We start from the raw sequence: 21,862 nt of genomic DNA, 5'->3' as shown, positions 1-21,862 counted from the left end.
AGACCCTGGTAGGCAGCTGTTTAGCTGTGATAGGGGATGTAGAAACTGTTCCCAATGTGATTTCCCTGGACCTCATTTGGAGTTTCCTGACTTGTGGGGGCAAAAGAATAGCTGATGTCCGAGATTGCCACTGTCGAGACAGAGACCGGCGTTGCGTCAACGCTGTTTCTCTCAGGAAGACAACTTGTTACCCCCAAGTTGTATAGATTCTGGTATATCTGGCGGAAGGGGTTCAGCTGTACTGGCATGGGAAGAAGGAACCCTCGGAGTAAGCTGCCGATGACAATATCTTTTAGTTCTCCTCTCTTCAGACGTTGATCAATGCAAATACATATTGCGATGAGTTCCTCGAGATCAGTGGAATGTTCATGTGCAGCGAGCTCATCCTTTAAAATCTCCGAATGACCTTGCCAGAAGGCGGCTGCTAACGCCTCGTTATTCTATCCGGTCTCGGCGGCAATAGTGTGGAACTCCAAAGCGTATCTGCCTATGGATCGGCTTCCCTGAGAAATCTGAAAAAGAGAGGAAGCGGCAATTACCTTGCGGCCAGGCGTATCAAAGACTCTGCGGAATTCATGGGTAAATTATCCGATATCCTGGGTGAGATCCCTGCAGGAGTTGTTTGTTTTGGAAGTCTCAGCCTCAGACACTCGGATAATCTTTTTATTTACCAGTGTCCACAGGGACAATTGAAACCATCTGAGGAACTCCGATACTTCCTCCCCCTCCTCTTGTGTAAGGGTGTGGAACTGTGCCATTTGAGCGATGGCATCGTCTTTAACACAGTAAGCTTTGGTTAAGGTCCGGATAAGGGTTTTGATCTCGGCCCCCACGTGACACTTACAGTAAAATTGAACCATATTAGCGGCTGGGGGCCCCAGGCACTCCAGGATCCGCTGCCTCTTGAATGTATCAGAGCTGGACAATTTTGGAAGCACTTGTACAGTGTGGTCTCTCCACTCTTCTCCAAGCGGCGTGGGCTCCAACCCCCGAGAAGTCTTTCAGCTTCTGATAGGGTTACGTTGGGGACAGCAGACTTTTCTTCTCGGTCAGCTGCTGTAGGACTCCAGTGAGTAGCTGAGCTCCATCCGAACTGCAGGAACTGCGGTGGCTCTGACCAGCCCATCAGCTGCCAGCCTTGCTTCAGCTAGGGCTTCCTAGGAGAGGTAAAGATGTAAGCACCAGACACTTCCATGCTAGGGATGACACTAGGTCTTTCCATTTTGATGCTTAGTTTGGGGAATATGAGGGGACATCCGCTGGGTGTGGCTTCAGGGAGCTGCAGAAACTGTGGGACATTGTCCTCCGGTATATCACAGCGGCAGTGAACTAGAACCATACGCTACAGGAGGGTTGTATCCCATTTTAGATCTAAAATACAGCTTTAGCAAACACCAGAATGTGTCTCAATGTGACGCATATGTCAGGTAATGGCAGTGACATGGGAACTTGGCTAACAGCGACCACATGGCGGGGAGATGCTTGGCGTTGTAGGGCTCACTTGTGGACCCTCTGGTGGAACGGTAGGGACATGTTCCCTTCTTAAGTGGATTTATCTTTAATTTAGATAGTACACCCAGGTCTGAATCTCAGCCTTGCCTCCAAATGTAGCCCCCTTTCCCTATGCCTAAGGGAAACTATTGGGCGACAATGCATGCTGCAATACCTGTTGCTCAAAGGAGGCCTAAGCCTCTGCCACTGGAAGCCTGGGGTGAGCTCTTTCTCCTATAGTGCAGCGCCTCCGCCAATGAGGGATCCCAGCATTGGCGGGATAACCCCTCACAGGAACCAATACAGTAATGAAAAATACACACACAGGTATATAATGGATCTTTACTGTACACACAATAACATTGACTAAACACATGCAACAATAGTACTCCTGTACCCACAGTGTACACTCAATATCCCAACACTTGGTAAGTCCCCCAAAGTTCTGAGGGTGCGGTGGCACCAATAACCCTGGTGTCCTTCCCAATATCAGTCCCACCCAAGTGTGAAGTAGCACTACCCCAATGAATCATTGGTGCACTTTATACCTGCCTCGCACTCCTTTATCCAGGTGCAACTTGATGAAACAAAGGTATCAGTCAGGTCCCACGATGTGGGGCCTCCAACAATCCCCTCTCTCCTTATTGTCCTGATCCACCATGTGGGTGAGCTCCAGCAGGAGTGTCTCACGTAAATGTCTATAGGGCCCTGGGTCTGGTCCCAGGCCGCAGGGCACCGCGTGGCCATCCGGTCACCGGTGCGAGAGTACCACTCTGTGTAATAAGGGGAAGGGTCCCTATTTGGGGCCTTCCCTGCAATATTCCACTCAGGGGATGACTCAAGGCCTTTCTGGGGCCTAAGAGGCAGTACTGGGCCTAGTCCAGGGAAGCAATGCTCCCTGGACACTACCTCTCTGCTTGCTGCCCTCGTCCTGACTGCCTCCTCTCCCTTTGCACGCCAAACCCCAATCCCTGCTTTCTCCAGTCTCTCATTAGTTGGCTGGCTCCATGTGATCCCTACCTCCCTAAGAATTCTGGGACTTGTAGTCCCACAGTATGCTATGCAGAGCTTTACAAGATGGTCACCAACATTTACACTGCGCATGTGCACCTCGGCTTGTACTGCGCATGTGTGATCTCCAAGATGGTGGCCCCCGCACTCTGTGTTCACCGCGGAGCTGCAGCAGCTCCGATACCCAACAGCTTCCCTCCCCCAACAACCGGAGGTAAGAAGGGGCTCGGCTACATCTATATCTATTTTTCATTTATGTTAAATAAATCACTTAATGCATAGAAGTGGTGATTTTTCACTTTTTGTCTTGCAAGAAACCTTCAGGAGCTTACAGAGTCTGCTACCAAACCACCAAACCACTATGGGGCCAATATAGTAAACATAAGAAAATAATTATGTACACCACCTTAATTTCTTTACTAGAAATGTTATCTGTCTCATTTTCTCTCCCTTTTAACATTCTCTAACTACCACCAACCCATCTCTTTTTCAGTCTATCACTTCTCTTCTGCAACACCTTCTATATCCTCCCACAACCCCTGAGACATAAAATCCTTGCATACAAATCTATTCTCGCTACTTTTCTGGAACAGCATGCTTACATCGTGCTGCAGTGTACACTTTTCTCTCATTGAGGAACATGCCACCTGTTATCTATCTTGACGAAGTACTTGGTACGAAACGCGTAGAGGTCACGACAGGTCATCCTGCGCGTGTATGCTGGTAAGCTGAGACGGAGCCTGCAGGAGACAGCAGCGGTTTTATCCATCTCCGCGGTGCCGAGATCCGGATCCTGTGCAGCCACCGCGAGTCTGCTGACTGTCTCAGTGTGAGTGTCCGTTTCCCCTTGCCAGTGCCCAACCCTATGGCGGTTTCTATACAAATCTGTTGATAGGTTGTTTTCATGTTTGTTTTTTTCTTTCATGTTTTTTATATAAATTTTACTGTATTTGTATACTGTGCAGCTTAGGGTTTAGTCACCATTAGGTGTTCTCCTTGGTAGTACTGCTGCGGCCGAGTTTATTCGAGCATTTGCCCGTTCTCGGCCGCAGCAGTTACCTGGCGCGCGCCGGATGGTGCCGGGCGCGCACCGAAGCAGCGGAGGAGAGGCCCGCCGATCGCTGCTTCCCCCTCTCCTCTCCGGGTCCGCCGGGTCCCCCGGAACCCCCTGCCGCCGTCCCCCACATCGCGGGACACCAGGGCTCCCTCGGGGAGCCCTGGACGCACATGCAGGGGGCGCAGGCACCCGATGACACGTGACCGCGCATCGGAGACGCGCGGCACGCCGAGGGGCTGCCACTTGCAAACCGGGAAATCTCCCGGCTTGCGGAACTGGCCACACTTCAATAAAGTGTGTCGCCAGTGTACTTAGCTGTTCAGCTGCACAGCTGTTCTGAGGTGGGGTTGGATCCCCTCAGTTTTTGTGTATTTTTAATAAATTACCTTCCACTAATCCCTGGTGCGCATTTGTGCATTTTTTATTATCCTTGCATACAAATCTATTCTCTCTACTTTGCTGGAACAGCATGCTTACATCGTGCTGCAGTGTACACTTTTCTCTAATTGAGGAACCAATAACTTAAAACATGCCACCTGTTATCTATCTTTTATTCACTCGTGAGCTGCTACCACATCATATTTATCTCCCTCAACTTTAATACTGTATCTCCTATAAAAAGTCTTCCTCTCTACATTTCCAGTCAAATTTCCATCCTTCCACTCTTGTTTTTAGGAGGAGTGTTACGCCGGTGCTGCCCGCAGACCAAACCCGACCCCTGAGCTGAAGGGGGAAGTGGTAATACACGCACCCGCAGCAAAGGGAGCGTGTCCGGAGTGTGGTATAAAGCGTTGCAGGCCAGGTGTAGTAAGGTAGACAATACTTGCCGGTACCGGTTGTAGAGATAGAGTGAAGGATGCCTCGCCGAAGTCAGGGAGTGGAGAGTGGAGATAGGTCGTTGTCCAAGCCGTGTTCAAGGGGTTACCAGAGTGAGCATTGTCCAAGGAGTGCCGAGATCGAGAGCCAGAGGGGGTAGTCGTACAAGCCGCATCAGAACCTGTGAAAACACTGAGAGAATCCAGAAGTACTTCCATACAGAGACAATGTAGAGCAAAGACTGAGAGCAGAGAGGAGCTAGATAAAGCAGGAAGGTCCAATTAAGAACGGAGGCGGGACAGGAAGAGCTACAGGGAGACACTGCAGATTGGTGCAGGCATAACAGGCCAGGTGAGTCTTGTTGGTAACCTGAGTATGCCCGTGCAGTGTGCGGGGGCGGAGCCTGAGGTCCGGGGGATGGGAAGAAGAGTGTGCAGACTGAGCGTGCTCCGTAACTCGTGTACGCGCGTGAACCGGGCCATTGGATGGTTCAGGTGTGAGTGCAGGTGTGCGTGCAGGAGGGCGTGGGCGCGCCTGGCGCTGAGCAGAGGAATCGCCGAGGGGAGTGATCCCACGACGGCGGCAGGAGCGAGGAGCAGTGGAGGCCGGTAAGGCAGGTTTGTTTTGTGTGTCCAGGGACTCCCTGCGGGAAGGGGGTGTTTTGTGTGGGGAGCGTGGAGAACGCTGATTCCTGACAAGGAGGTAGTGAATTTATTGCATTCCTCCTTTCCCTCTACTACTGTAAATGTCCTCTTCATCTCATTCCCTCACATCGTGTACACTCATACTCGGGTCAACACACTCACACTTGGTGCACAGGAGAAAGCATGTTCTGTGTTCTCCTTTTTCCTTTCTTGTTCCTTTTTCACTGTTTTTATCTGGATAACTAAATTTCTTGACCTGTGGATCCAGGGATTTGTTTCTGGATACTTTTCTATTCCCTTATTTTTCTGTAGCCTTGGCAGGTCTAGGGCAATTGAGAGAAGCCAGGTGCCACCCAGAGGCTTGGGACTTATCCTGAAACGTATGCATACACTGTAATAACAACTGCAGTTTCTGCTTTAATAAAGGATCCTGTTTTTTATACTTCTGCCTAAGGTACAGTCTATTGGGAAGAGGTATGAGAGAAGACAGTTATGGTGGAGAGTGTTTCCAGTACACCTGGAGCCTGCTATGACTAGAAAAGCCTGAAGGATCACCAAAAGCCCGTCCATTTTCCCCTGACCATCGTGGATGCTCATCTATCCTGGACCCTCACAGGTATTTAGCACCATGACACCTGTAGCAATAGAAAGATCTCCCAGAGGGAGTGTGCGGGTGGGCGGGGGGGGAGTGCGGAGGTGAGGGGACCGCTGGCAGGGGGGCGCAGGGAAAAACGTTTGCGCCCCCCTGACCTAGGCCATTGCCATTGAAATTTTATGCCAAAAGCAATATAATCTAAAAAAAAAAATACACAGAAGGAGCAAACTAAGAAAAGTGTACATATAAACATTATAAAATATGAAGAAAAAAAATGGAAAAATACCCGAAAAGATAACACAAGATTGATTATTAGGCATTAGACAAATATATATTGTACATGATGGTATTTAGGAGAATATGACAGCCTTATCAAAGTTTGAGAAAAGCAGGGAAAGCTTAATAAATTCAACAGAGATGCTTGGACAACATTTAACCAATTGTAAAGCAATCTAGGGAGGGGAAAAGGAAATTAAATGTGTAACGGTGTTTCCCCCACCCAATCGTAGATAGGGGCCATTACAGGGTGTGTGGTACATATATCTGCTGGCAACAGGAGGGCTAAGTCGGCCGCCGATGGTAGTGCAGTACAGGGCCTCCATCTGCCGCAGGCTCCAGGAACTGAAGGTGATCTCTCATGGTAGAACTTATTACATCTCCCCCCAGTAAGGTCACGCACCAGGAAGGAGGTACAGTATATTGCAAATCAGGAATGGGTTTATTACTACACACTGCAGTAACACTTACACAGCAGTCTTCTGCCGGATACAGTCCGCCAGTCAACTATGACTGAAAATGGTCCCTGGACCGTCACTACAAGCCAAGGGCACCCACAACCATCCTAGCTCTTCCTCACCTCCTAGCGGAGGCAGAGGTACTCTCCCCCAGAGGGAAGAGCATATGGGAAGGCTCCAATCTCAGGCTACCAGTTGTGTGGCCTTCCTTCCTCAAGTGGGGGAAGGAACAACAACTTACTTTAGGGCAGTCCTAAGTGTAAAATAAATAAATACAGTAGTTGAAAGGGACAAGTAAGAAATGCATTTTTCCATTCTACTAATGCATATGCCATAATTGATGTTTCTGCTCATTTTGCTCGATTTTTTTTTTTCTATATTCTATTTTGTGTTGGACCACACATTTGGCAAGCACACAACTTTTGAGATCCGTTCTCCTTGTTTGCTCCCTTATACATCTCAAATGCTACAGTACACGTAAATATATATTTTTATTTATTTATATTTTATACTCCTTAGTTACTGTACTTCCAACCATTTCTTGTGATCACCAAGGCAGACAAAGATAGCTTTTGTTATTGATCTGCTGTGGATATTATAATAAACTTACATAAGTAACATGCTATTAAAAAGAGCTTTGATGTTTGTGACAGTGAATGCTTTTTATTTGATTTAAAAAAAAAAGCTATTTTTCCATTTTTCATTATTATTGTTATTGATCATTTATCATCTAACTATATTTCTGGTTGAGAGGCTTTTTAGAAAGAACTTTGTAAAAAATAAACACATGATAGTTCTTTCTTGTATACAGTATATTGCCTTAAATTACTTAAAACTCTACTGTAGGTTTTTTTTCTGAATTATTGCATAAGGACACTGAAATACGTAGATTTAATACTACATAACACTGCCAATTCTCTAGGTATTAATATAATTAATGAATGGGTGATACAAGGTGATCTAGGAAATACTGGTTCTGTATTATGCAATTTCATTATATATTCATTATTTATAGTTTTGTCACCCCCACAATTCCATGCAAAATATTGCCTCAGATATTGAATTTTTTCAGGTAGGTTTAAAAATGTTATTGCAAAGCAATGTACTTCTGACCTCTTATTTATTGCTGCTGTTTTATGAATAGGCCATTATGAGGTTAAAATATTATAAGATGGAGGAGGATGAAACGGTAAAACAACTGTCAGATATGTCTTTGCGTAAACATCGACTACATGTTCAGTTGTGACAGAAGGAAAATGTTACCATTCATGATACCGTAATATCTCAGTAGCATCAAATGGATAGAAACGGGTGCTGTAAATTTCAACTAACATATATACACATCTTACTGAGATTGTGTAAATCTTTTACACTACTTCAAAATACAGTCTCTCACTAAAAAAGCCACAAGGCACAGAAAATCAAAGAAGCGTTTCAATTGAAGTCATACATCAAACATGCAATAGACTTGTTGGTTAGATTAAAAAAAGGGTTGAGAAATGAAAAATAAACCACACATTTCAAAGTCTATCTATTTTTTTTTTAAAGTAGATTAAAATGATGAAGCAGATGGGTGTGATATAAATGTAATTCTAGTTTAATATAAGATTTGCAACTTGCTGAGTGAGACTTAAATTACTTTACTAAAAGTTACTATGTAAAAGAAAGAGATATATGTAAATATATTTTGATGTAAAAAAATATCATCTTTTTTGAGAAACTGCAGCTTGTTATCATTTTTTAATATAGTTTCACCTGTGGATCTGTGCCAGGTTTAAAAAGATACATATTTGGTCATGGATGCTTTCAATTTGAAATCTCACCACAGGGCTGCTGTTTACTCTCCTGTGGGCACTTCCATTAGAGGTTTAAGATACAGACTGATAGATTTTTTCCTTTACGAAATCAAACATGATAATCTAGATAAATCCATTCTGACAAATTGAATTCCCTGTTGCTCATTCACCATTATGAGCACTGTGCTTCTTACATTAAGGTGCCCTGGGTTTTACAGTAAGTTGCAAGTCAAACATAATGTGCCACTGAAAGCACACAAGGAGTGTCTGGAACAAACAGTACAGTATGCTAGGAACAGCATCCCAAATTTGTATCTACTAAATAATGAGCTTTGCGAAGTAAGGTTATTGTGACAATCTGATCCAAGGGTAGAGCAGGGCAATCTTGCGTTGTATTTTGTAGAAAAAGAGAATTACATTTATATCACTTATATGATATGTATAAACTTATGTTTACAATGATTTTTTTTTGGAAATCAAATTCAGCAAATACGTCTATTGTGAAAAAAAAAAAATGATTAAATTAATCATTAAACACTACCAGGCTTGTACAGATGCTCATTAGATTGCTCACATTCTTGCTACTGTATGTTGAATAATATATCATTAGGAAACATGCCTTATCAATGTAATTCACTTTTTCTTGAAAATTGCTATGGAAAAAAGGTCAACATGTTTTCAGTGGTTCGAAGTATGATTAGGGCATGGCTCTTTAAATGCAGCTCGCTAGTCAAATTCAGCTCTTGAAGAGGCTCTTCTACTGTCTGATTATACTAATTTCCTTGTAGTTGTAAGTGTGATTTTCAGACTCAAATTCACTTGTACACTAAGGTAATATAAATAATGTATATATGGTACAGGTGTTATAAAGGCTTGCAAATTATTTTAAACATTTTTTTAACCCCTTAAATGTATCCAAAATTACATTATAGTCCCCTTGTGACCCTTGTAATCCTACATTTTCTTTAGATCTGGCCCCTTTGTAAAACTAGTTGAAGGGCCAGAATATAACAAACATTTCCACCTTTATATAAAGCATATATATTTTTTAAGTAGTCAATTTATATATCTTCTTTTAATGTTTAGTATTTAGTAATAATATGTTAAAGTTGTATGCTTATTTATTATTATATATATTTTTTTAGATTTATGATTCCTTTTATAAGAGTTTTGTTCAGGTTTTTATAATTAGTGTACTATAATATGCTACGTGAATGTTTGGGTAACCTAGCAACCCGTACGGTATAAATCACCACTAGTGTGAGCAGGCATCAATACTCATTTGAAGAAGTCGCCAAAGAGTGACAAAACGCATCAGGAAAGAAGCAGCGTCAATACGTTATCACTACAGGACGAGTTGGATTGTGGCCGGATCGCGTCCTGAGCTGCCGGAGGCTGAAACCGCTAGTTGTTACTACAGCAGTTCTTCACACTGCTACTGAATGACCGGTGTTTGTGCCACAAATCTTCAAACCCCCAGCTGATCCTGGGATCCACAACACTGCACATACAGTACACAGCCTGGATTTCAAGTGAGGATTTCCAGAGTTGCCGGTGACATTATGTTCACTAATGCTTGATTTTATTCAGTTTGTGAGCCTATTTCCCCCTCCCTATTCATTTATTAAATGTGTAAACTTTTTTTTACGCTATGGGCTGTGCGCTTTCTCCCTGTTATATATAAAAATATATATTAGTCTATAAACTTACTTAATTCTTCAATTTCCTTTCAAGCCAATGGGTGTATTGTATTCCTATATTGATGGCATTTTGTTGTATAGCTTGTGCTTTGATGCAGTTTACTTCCTCATCAGCCCTAATATTTTAGTTATTATATTTGTGTCATGCTTACAATCAACCTTACAATCATGTCAGGGAATAAAAAATATAATTTATTGTGTTTTTTTTTTTTTTTCAAATATGCCTCAAGTTTGGTCGTGGTCAATGAGTATATATATTTTTTCATTTATCCATTGAAATCATTTATGTAAGATTTTCTAAATGAAAACTACACTCGAGTGTAATCTATGAAGAACTGTAATGTTGATCTATTAAAAGGTACAGCATGTCACGGGAAACCAGGCATTTATACCTATATACTGGGATCATATCACTGAGCAAAACCAAATAGCAAAACAAATTGTCATTTATTCCATTGAAACAGACGTACACACAGTGGATTACAAAATTAAAGAGAAAAACACACTTACTTGGGGTCTGGGATGCAAAACTAGCCTTTCCAACGTGAACAGTCCATAAAACAGTCTTTAGGTTGACCGGGACATGGCCCGAAATGTCCATGAACTCAAATCGGCATGAAGTTCCTGACGCCACCGCTGCATCTGCTCCGGAGCTGCCAAAATCTCTTGACTGGGAGATAGTACCAAACGTCCTGGTACTCTTTTCATCTTGCAATCCCAGCCGTGGGAATTCTCTTTTATTTTATTTTCTCTTTTCAGCCGCTACATTCTCTTTTCAGAACTTGGCTACAAAAAGCGTGAGTTAGAAAATTTCTCGCCTTGAAATTTCTAAAGCCGGCTCACTTGTATTTCTTTCAGAGCATCTTTTGGTGATTTCAAATTTTCTGCTGCTGTCTTGACGCTTAGAATCCGGATTGGATGCAGGGTTTCTTATAGTATTTTGGAGTCCATTCACAAAATACTACAGCCAATCCTAGCGTGGGAACTTTCCAACCAGCCAGTCAGATGGCTGCCGGTCTTCTCAAGCCGGGCAAGCGGATTTTCTGTATGAAACAAGGGCATGCATGAGTTTGCCACCTTAACCGCTTGCTATGCAGAAGTCACCCGTGGGGCTAGGTGCCTTCAGGTCTGTGATGGTGAATGCTAGCCGGAACGGCTTGCATTAATTCCAGGACATGGGTACTTCACCCAGCCATCCTTCCCAAATGTTCTTCACACCTCTGGCAGCATCTGTGGCTTTCACGTCTGGACGTCGAGTAGACACAGTGGCACCAGTTTGGTAGCCCCCTGGCTCACTCACAATACCGGCTTTGAAAGTCCGAGCTTATTTTACAGTGCACATGCATAATACATTTTAAACATACCTGTTTAATAAAATATACTTTACACTTTTATTCTGTCTAAGTCTTCTGGTTATGAGAGATAGAATGGGACTCTTTACTTTTATTCCCACCAGCCATCTACCTCACACACTGCAAACCTTACTTAGGCTTTTAAAATCCGCACAGCCTTCTGTGCTATTAAAACATTATGAAACAAAAAAAATTAAAATTCTAAGTCCCAAAGTGGAATGAACAAATGCTCAGGTTCATTCTCAGGGCTGTATCTCTTTCCTTTCTTGAAAACTGGACTTAGGTTTCATAAAAACCCTTGCAACCTTATATATGGTTGGAGAACCCCCAAAACTCTTATACCAGGTTCTGGGTGATCGGGCCTTAACAGGGCATCCCCCTTATACTGGGGACCACTTTCTGTTTCAGGAATACCACACATCCCTATGCTCAATTTACCTTTCTGGTCTGTGCTGAAGAAGGGAGTCCTAGCAGTGTGTCGTGCAAGCGTTTTCAAGGGGAGATTTTGCTGTAGCAATGTGTCTCAATGTATCCGAAAATCCAACCTGATTCCCGGGTACATTTTTGGGGTATCCAGCAACTCTGGAAGCCCGCTACCTAGACACATTCTGACAAAACTTTCTCCGTAAACCCCCCCTTGAAACTCATAGCTTAGCGATCTCTGCTTGCTGGTAGACCTGGAAAGGTAAAACACAGAAAATTCTTTATTGTCGCACAATTACATACATTGCATGTACAACATACAGGTAAAAGAGCTGACACTCTAAAACTCCAAATATGGATCAGAGGTAACCAGCGGGTATAATACCTTATTGATGGCCTGGTTACTCTTTCCCTGTCACAATGAGCTACATGACACATCAGAACCAATCGATGACATGAGGTTTAACCTGCACAAAATAAACATTATAGATTTCACTAACCCTGTATTTGAATCATTTTAATTTGATAAAATGTGAGCGTTTTAAAGGTCACATTTTAAGTAACTGCCATTAATTTTATGGCAGTTACGCACAGATTATGCACAATACCCCACATCACTCTTTGATGACTGCTGGCCATTAAGCCATATTTACAAAACTGTTTTCTCCCATAAGGCACCCTTCGGCACTGGAAGTCTTCCATCTCTAGACAGTGTGTTGTGGCAGTAAATATGGACTTTATGGTACATTCACTTGAGTCGTCCATATGGTGTCTGCCAGTACTAGAAGGTGTCTTATAGCAAGGGTGCGCAAACTGGGGGTGCAGTGGTTGCAGAGGCCCCACGCTCTTCCCCAAGGCATTTCAATGAAATGCCTGGGATCGTGTGAGGTCTCTGCAACTTCCCATACCTTGTATTTGGCAATGCAACGCCATGGCAATGCGGTGTCACGTGACTCTGTGGTTTCATTTGAACCTGAAGGCAAGTAAGGGGGGGGAGAGCAGGCTGGGGGTCACAGGGGAAAAAGTTTGCACACCCGTCTTATGGCATTGTATCACTGAGTATATATTGGCCTAGATCATTTGCTTCCCTATCCAATATGCATGTATCCATGTTCCCTATTACCTCCGGTGCCAGGGAGCGGGACGGCTGTGATGTATGGGAGCGGCTGAGCTCCGCAGCATTCTCGGCAAGTGGGGGCCGCCATCTTGTAGTTCGCACATGCGCAATTGCAGCCGTGCACACGCGCAGAGGCGAGAAGTTGTGGCCATTTTAGGTTCACTCATGCGAAGTGGAGTATTTGCGCATGCACAATCCCCAGAGTTGCGGCGGCCATCTTTGGAGAGGCTCCACAGGGGTCTACATGTCCCAGAAGCCTGAGGGACACGCAGGTTTAATGTTGACACAGTTTGGCAGTTACACACAGTTGCTTGAGTTGCTGGCAGTTGGAAGAAAGGGAGAACCATTGAGGTAGTGTCCAGGGAGCAGTGCTCCCCTGGACTTGGACTAGGTTTGCCCCTTAGGTCCCAGCTAGGTTCTAAGTCCCCTTCTATATTGTGTCTGCTTTAGGGATTCCCCAGACAGGGACGCTACCCTTTAGCCTTATAGTATCAGGTGTAGCACCAGTAAAGAGATGCCACGGGTGAGCTGAAGCCTGCAGTCTGGGATCAGACCACAGCAACTATAGACATTAAGGGACACCCTCCAACTGGAGCTCCCTCAAGAGGCGGACACCTATGCGAGCCAGAGAGAGAGGATTCAGAAGATATTGTGGGAACAGTTGGATCCTTTTTGCTAATTCAGTGGTACCTGGGTACAGGAGTGGCCAGGTAGGTAAGTGCACGAATGGTTCACAGGGGTAGAGAAACTCCCTACACGGGTGGGACTGACTCTCATTTGGGGGAGGACAACAGAGGTATTGGTGACACAACCCCTATGTATTTTGGGGGACAACCACCCTGTGTTCTTATTATTGTATTGTCTGTAAACAAATTGTTATATACTGGTGTGTATCATTGCACTGTAAGTGGTCCTGAAAGGGGTTATCCCACCGCGCTTGGATCCCTCTCAGGTGGAGGCGCTGCACCAAGGAGAACAAGAGCTCACCCCAGGCTCCCAGCTGCGAAGGCTCAGGCCTTCTTTGAGCCACAGGTAACGGCAGCATACGTTGTTTCCTTAGACACGGGGAGAGGGGGTCTACATACAGTATGACTACATGAGGGAAGTCTTCATGAAGAGGGTGTAGTATTTTGAAAACTCTGTATTTGGTGTTACAGTTTGGTTAATTTGAAGTCCCATTTAAATAACAACAATGCAATACAATGTACAATACAACTCCAAAAATATGTACTGTAGGAATTTTTCAAGAATGTGCAACATATTTTCGAAAAAAGGAAGAAAATATCTAAAGGATAATTCCCACAGATATTTAGATGAATAAATAATTGCTTTATTCCTAAGAGACTCAGCAGTAGCAGCAAAATTAGTAGTAACAATAAGGTGAGCTACATTATTTCTGAAGCACTATATTTTCAGCAGGTGCTGTACAGCAACGTTAGCAATGCTGCAATAATTCCCCCTCCTGCTGAATATGTATATACAGTAGGTACTATTACAGTCACAAACATGCAGACCCTGCTGAGCATAAAGAGAAAAATACTCCTTGCAGTAATGGGAAAAGAATAGTTGTATTTTGTGAGAGCTGCTGTAAGAGAAGTTGGCATTTAAAATACTAAATGCCGTAAATGAATGTGTAATATAAGCCCTAGAGTGCTGGGAATGTGGTATGACTGCAGGTAAGAATGATTGTTATCAAGGTCAGAAGGGAGAATGTTTTACAGAATGTACCTTAATTAGTGGAGAATGTGAAAAAGCAAGGGACAGAAAAAGAGAACGTTACTTAATTACATAGTTGATGAGTTTGAAAAAAGACATGCGTCCATCAAGTTCAACCTATGCTAAATTTAGACAATAGATACTTTATCCTAAATGTGGCAAACGTGTGGTGGAAACATGGAAACATAGAATGCAACAGCAGACAAGAACCATTTGCCGCACCTAATCTGCCCATTTCCTGTTTGCTGTAAAGCCTGGGACTATATTTAATAATTTGCTTTCTTTTATATTTAAGAAAGCCTTATGTATACCCCACACCCTTTTGAACTCCCTAACTGCATTAGGCTCCTCCACCTCTGTTAGGAGGCTATTCCATAAATCCACAACCGCTTCTGTGAAGAAGTACTTCCTCACATTTGCCCATATAATGTGGATTGCAATTCTAAAGGAGATGAGCTTATGATTTAAAGTGATGATGATGATGATGATTATGATCAGGAAGATATCTAACTTACTAGCACAAGTGGAGATGAAAGTTTGGGGTGGTTCTCAGTATATTTCAAATATTTTAAGTTATTTAGTTATATTATTTATTTCCTTATTTTTTTTTTAATGATTTTATATATACATTTTTATATTTACATTCCGTGGGTTATTATGTTATTTATGCACTTATTTTGATTTCTTTATATCATTCTTTAAAAATCCAAAACCAAAACAAACCGAGTTTTGGCAAATTAAAGCATAAAACATTTTGAGAACCAAAAACAGGTAAAAAAAAAACAAATCATTAAGAATTCTTAGCAATCAAAAGGAGGGCCAAAACTCATTAAAAATGCTATTTAACACACATATTTCATATATATGTGACTCAAAAAATTAACCTTGCCCCTACTAGTCCCTGGAGGCTACTTGTCCATTGCAGAGGCAAGCACTTTGAATACCATGGCTGCTGAAGGACAGTGCTGGAAGCAGACCTGTCCATTACTCCTCTATTTTCAAAAGTTGTGCCAAGTTTGACATTTAGACATTGGTTGAAGGACAATAAGTTGTGGTAAATTAAGTACTTTTAGGGCAGGGGAGGGTGACCAGTGAAGTACCTCAGATATTTACTGTATACTGGGACAGCTGCTCTTTAATTTATTTATTAGGGACATTAAAATTGTCTGGTGGGGTACATCTTTTTGTAGAGAACACAAAAATCTGTAACAGTGGTGACGTCAAGGGGTAAACAAAATGATTAATAATGTAAGTTAGATTAGATGAAACAAAGTACATCAAGTGTTTTAATTAAAACATTTATGAAAGTGACAGTGACAAGTAGTGATATGTGTAAGTGAACACTAAATACAATAGCGTTTTTAGTTTTAGTGCAAATAGAATCTAAATATTAGTGTAGATAAGTAGATAAACAGTGGAAAAAACTTCTACAAATACTGTATATACTGTGCATTTGTTCAAACAGTAATTGTGACTAATAGTCAAAACACAAATAAAAAATAAAAAAAATGATCAATCTTGCCCTTAAATATCAATCAAAGTGATGTGTTAAAAGACTAGAGGTCTGTGATGTACGAAAGTTGATGACTCTGCATCACAAATCTATGGAAAATACAAAAAAGAAAAGCGCACAACTGTCATAGTGTAATATTTTAAAAAAAAACTTGGTTTCTTGAGCTTTATAGATACATGCAGTGATCTAGAGTGATCTACAGTGGTCTATATAGGAGTATCTATACTGTAATGACACTTAGGTTCATCTATTATTAATTATTATTCGATTGTTTGGAAGTTCGTAATATATATATATATATATATTCAATTAGCATATTCTCCTACTGTGATTTTCTATCACTGTTTATTTATTATTCTACCAGATTGTAGATACCAGTGTGTATATGGGTTATTTGCATTTGTGCCATTCTGTGTGTGTAGTCTAGCAGAGGGAGCCACATATATACAGTAGGTTCAATGGCTTTGCATCTCATCCCAGCCTCTGTCTAAAAGCTGTGTTTAAAACAGCATGCATTGGCTTGAGGATTTGCTTGTGTAATACGAGCTTGAGACAAAAGGTGGCACTGAGTGCTCATTTGCATGTAATTTCCCAGAATCCCTTGCTGCAGTGGAAGCGCTGTATGCTGGGCGATAATGGGGAAAGACAGGGTTGCAGACCTGTCTAAGACATGCAAATGAACATACAGAAATATTTACAGTTATATATATATATATATATATATATATATATATATATATTTGATTTGGTTGTCTTTGTTGTAAACAGTATTATCACCAAAGCTGAGAAGGATTCTGTGTACATTGTGGGTATATGTCCCATATTCCATACAGCTGAAAATGAGATCGCCATTTTTGTGTAAAGTCTTTTATTGACCATGGACTAATTGCAATCTGGAACACCTGATTACCAGGTATTTACCTGACGAAGCGAGACTTACTCGCGAAATGCGTAGTCCTGTGTCGGCATTGTGATTTGTTCGTGACCACTGAAGGCGACCGTATATCCCGAGGAAGAACTAATTTGCAGCCCCTGCGACCGGACACGGCAGCAAGGGAGTCCCCGCATGAGCTGAAACAACGGAGACGGATGACGGAAGTGCTGTATTGTACATGTAAGTTCTGCAAACTTACTTTTTGTTATAATAAATTACCTTTAATCCACCGAGCGCTTTTGCCCCTGTTTGGAGGTACCAGAGGGAGGGAACTGCTTTATCAAGAATCCACATATCAGTCTCGGGCAGTATCCTCTGAAGTTAAACTCCATAAAAGATACCCTGACAGGATTGATTCACACATGTCCGTGTGAGTAAAAAGTTGGCCTAGCCATTTTTTGATCCAATTATCCCTTTCCTTACTTGTTCCACTCTGTGAAGTGTCAATACAAAGTATTTATTATATCTTTTCTTCTTTTCCAGTACGTTAGAATTCGTTACATTTCATGAATATCTGCCACCTCGTGGATACGCGAAGAATTGCAACCAATTAAATCCGAACCATTCTTATTAAACAGATCAAGCGCGTGTGATGCCGGCATGATTGCGACATTAATACAGCACGAATGTCGCATGAACGTGGCGAAGCATGTGGCATTCGGAAAAAGTCACGGGAAATATCAGAGAAGTGTTAAAATAAAAGGGGCCGCAGCTGTAATATGACAATATCTGAGACCAGCATTTGGTTCATGAGAAGCCAATTGGGCTGAATATATGGACGTATCAAGAAAATGTTTGACTGTAATATAGTTTAATGCAATAGTATTGTTCTTGCGAGTGTAATACTGCTGGACAGAGCTGTACCAATGTGGTGCACTGTACAGTACTGTACATAGCTCCTAGAGTGACAGAACAGGGTTTACAGTATGATTAATGTAATGTAGTGCAGTATTGTACAGTACATGTACAGTGTTTTACTGTAGGTAAAAGTGTGGTTTTACTGTACCTGTTCAATGCTTTCTTGTCATTACAGGGTTTATTCTATGATTACGGAGCCCAACAAAATTAAGAGTGGACCAAGCACGGGCATGGATCGCAAGTGGTGAGTATTTTCAGGATGTTATCTTTTGTGATGAGACAACAGTAGCTCTTGAGAGATTTGCCACTTTTGCCTTCCGCAAACAAAAAACACCTATCCCTGAAGCCGCGGCCCTAGCACCCCCTGAAGATGCATGTGTGGGGTGCTATCTCTAGACCTGGACCAGGATGCATAGTGATATTTGAAGATACAGTAATGCACAAAGTCACATGCTGTAGAGTTATGCCCTTTTGTAGTATATTATGTACCATAATGTAAAGTATTTTAATCATTTTTTTTTCTCGTTCCAGGAATCATGGATTCTTCTAAGAGTAAATTGCCACCCGTATAGCTAAATACATTAGACATGTTTTCCCAGGAAAATGGCCCGAAACATACTGCCTGTTTTGCCCATATTCTTGCTAATGGGATCAACTGGGTTAAAACGCCACCAGAGTAAGTGCTCCAGTGAACAGTAACTGTTTCTCATTGTTTTAAACTACATTGATATTTTCAACTTTTATTTTCAACAGCATTTTATGACATTTAATGACATCATTCAAAGGGAATGATGCCAGCCAATCAGAATGATTCTCTTTTTGCTGAATAAAGCAAAAAGGTTCTTTTTTTTGCTGAATACATTTTTGATATTGAAGTCCGTGTGCCTGGATTTTGCCTTGTACATGTGAATCCCTGGGGACTTTGCAGGATTGTCCCTTCTCGTCCGTGAGCACTGGCAGATGATATTCTTTCCAAATGGAAGTTAACGTGCGCCAGACAGCTTCTTACATTTGACCATGTTTTATTTGTTGACATACAGGGTTGGTACCTTAGGTCTGCGGGGACCTATAGAGAACACCTGAGAACCCACTGACACCCACGGGTACCACCTGCGGGGATGAACCGGCAGCCCCACAGCTGTGGGGGCCCCCAGACCCCCATGGCAACCACCCAAGGGTCCCCAGACATTAGCGGGCCCACCCGTGGACCACATTGTGGCTCACAGGGACCACCTGAAGCCCCACAGGGCTTGACCTTTATTAAGAGCTTGGTTACCCCCTCATCGTTACATCCTGTAAAATCAGATTGATGGTGTGCTGTGTGCTGTAGTCGCACATTCAATGTTAGCACTGTTGGCAGAAACTATATATCCTAGGGAAAGATTTTTCAAGTTGTTCCTAGAGATTGACAGCATGTTTCTTAGCAATGCCAGCGATCTGTAGGAGGCTGTCTCAAGTGCTTGTCCTGTGCTGCTTTGTTGCCGGGTAGTCAATGTAGGGAATTGCTGGGGGGAGCATACACAGAGTTAAAAGTAATAGTAGTGGGTCAGTCCTCTTCTCATGACCATCAATGAGCTGTATCCCCCCTCAAGCCATTGAGGAGTGAAAGAAGGGATTAGTGTTGCAGGGATAGGGAAAGAGGGATACTACATTTAGAATATTTTTTTGGATTATTTTTCAAACTGATTTTAGCTATCTGAGTTGTTTCTGCTCATCTACACTTCCACTGGCAACCTAGGACTAGACAGGGGTAACGAGGTCCCCAATATCACCAGGGAACCTGAAGTGCTTGCTTATGGGACGTACCTGTTCATTCAAGAGGGCACTGAAAAGGTTAACAACAAAATTGGCTATTCTAATAACCGGTAGTAATTTCCTAATATTATATATCAACATCAGTTAGGGTGGTTCACTATCAGAGAGTTTATATATATTACACAAACAAATACAAAATATAAAAAAATATATCATTTTAAATTGCGACAGATTTGAATGAGAAATTGAATGATGCAGATAAGCATTTAAAATGTTTATAGAAATACAGTGCTGTGATTATTATACAACGGAATTATTTCTGGAGAAGTACAGTAACTATGGTAACACACTATGCATTTTATTCTAAAATATAACAACAACATCCAGTCAGAGACAAAAGACTATGAACAATTATTGATTTATACAAGTTCCAGGCTGTGAAAATGGTTTGTATATCTCTTTCCTGAAACACATTTGTAAAATATCATGTTTCGTATTGAAAGAGCACTTAAGCATTTATATCCTGGTGTGATTAATTGTGCTTGTATTTAACAGTTTAGGCCATTTGTTGTATTGCGTTTACATTTTTTTTGTTGACCAACTCATCAACAGATATGACTGTCGTTTAGAGTGAAAAAGCTTATAAGGTATGATAAATGCCAATGCAATGGTTAATAGTAGTTAACAATAACAATAATAACCCCACATTATTCAAAAATATGACCTAATATGTATAAAATGAGGATGCAGAACTTTTAATTTCAATTTGCTATCTCCATAGCCAGGAGGATGAATTACTAGACACCAATAATAAGATCTGTCTAACTCATTCTAATTACCCATCTGCTCCACACAAAATAAATACAGACTTCAGCTATTACATTATTGAATAGTGTTATGTGCACAAAACATGTGCATAAGCACATTCTTCTGCGCACTCGACTGCAGGGGAGACAAGGCTGAAATCTGTTCTTCGGTTGGACGGCTGCGTCACGTGACGCGGCCGTCGCAACCAGAAAACAAATTTGGAAAATGCTTCAACTGTCGCCCGCCTTGCAGTAGCAAGCGGTGCACCAGTCACAGTAGGTACAGTATAAGCACTTTGCGGGGATGCATACTATTTGTTTTGGTGCTGCTCGGCATCGCTACAGGCGATGCCGCGTGCATTTTTCTCGGCATCGCTACAGGCGATGCCGCGTGCATTTTTTGGTATAATCATTATTATATAATAATTATTATTAATTATAATAATATTTATAATTATTATTATAATCACAGTCTTAGAGTTTTAGCACTAGATTGACAGAGGAAAGGGCACATGTTTACAATATTATGGAGGAAGAAGAGATACATGTTTGCCATGCTGTGAAACTGAAAGGGAAGATCAGATTTAAAGAGTGTACCATAGAAAGTGGAGGGGCCAAAAGGGGATCAACTATGAAGGGAAAGAAAATAACCAAAAACACAGGGAGATTGAACATCCCAGTGGAGTTTACTCTGTTTTCAACTGGGGCAATAAAGCAAGTAGGGAAAAGGAAGGAAAAAATTGGGAAGATGGATATCCACCTTACAGAAGCTAGAATCAGGACGGCAAGGAGAGTGGTTATACATAACAATTAAAAAACACCTAACATATTATCATGTCCTGCGGACTAACATAGGTACCCGGAAGATGGCTGGCTTTTAAAGTAGTGCAGAGGATAGGGGAACTCAAGGCAAGTGAAGTATATGTATGTACAGTAGCAAGAAAAAGTCTGTGAACTCCTTTGATAATTATGGAAATTCCATAGTTTTTCCATGATAACATTTTTGAATTAAAAATAGTCTTTTCTGAAATATCCAAAAGGGTTTATATTAACTAATTCTATATATTTTGAAACAAATGATGTAGGAACTAGACAAACAAGGAGTAAGTAAGAGTCAAGGTATGTCAAAAATTAAGTGAAACCCTGATGTTATCAGCTAAATTAGAGGGAATCATTAAAATCAGGTATTTAAATAATTAGGTAGATTTTCAGGTACAGTTTGGGAGGCCCCACCCTATATAAAGATCAAAAACTTTGTGAGTTTAGTCTTCACCATACAGGTGTGTGGAAACACGTCATGCCACAATCAAAAGAAATCTCTGAGGACTTCAGAAAAGCAGCTATTGATGCCGACCAGCCTGCAGAAAGGTAACAAAACAATTTCTAAGGATTTGGAGCTCCACCAATCCACTGTCAAACAAATGGAGAAAGTTCAAGACCAGTCACCAGTCATTTTGTTGTGTCAAATAAATTAATTAATACAGGCATGTATGCTTTTCAGAAACTTGGGGTAGACTTTGACTGGGATTATCTAGAATAAGTAA

This window comes from Ascaphus truei, chromosome 3, assembly GCF_040206685.1.
Source record: "Ascaphus truei isolate aAscTru1 chromosome 3, aAscTru1.hap1, whole genome shotgun sequence".
In the NCBI taxonomy this organism is placed as follows: domain Eukaryota; kingdom Metazoa; phylum Chordata; class Amphibia; order Anura; family Ascaphidae; genus Ascaphus; species Ascaphus truei.
This window is presented reverse-complemented; position numbering follows the sequence as displayed.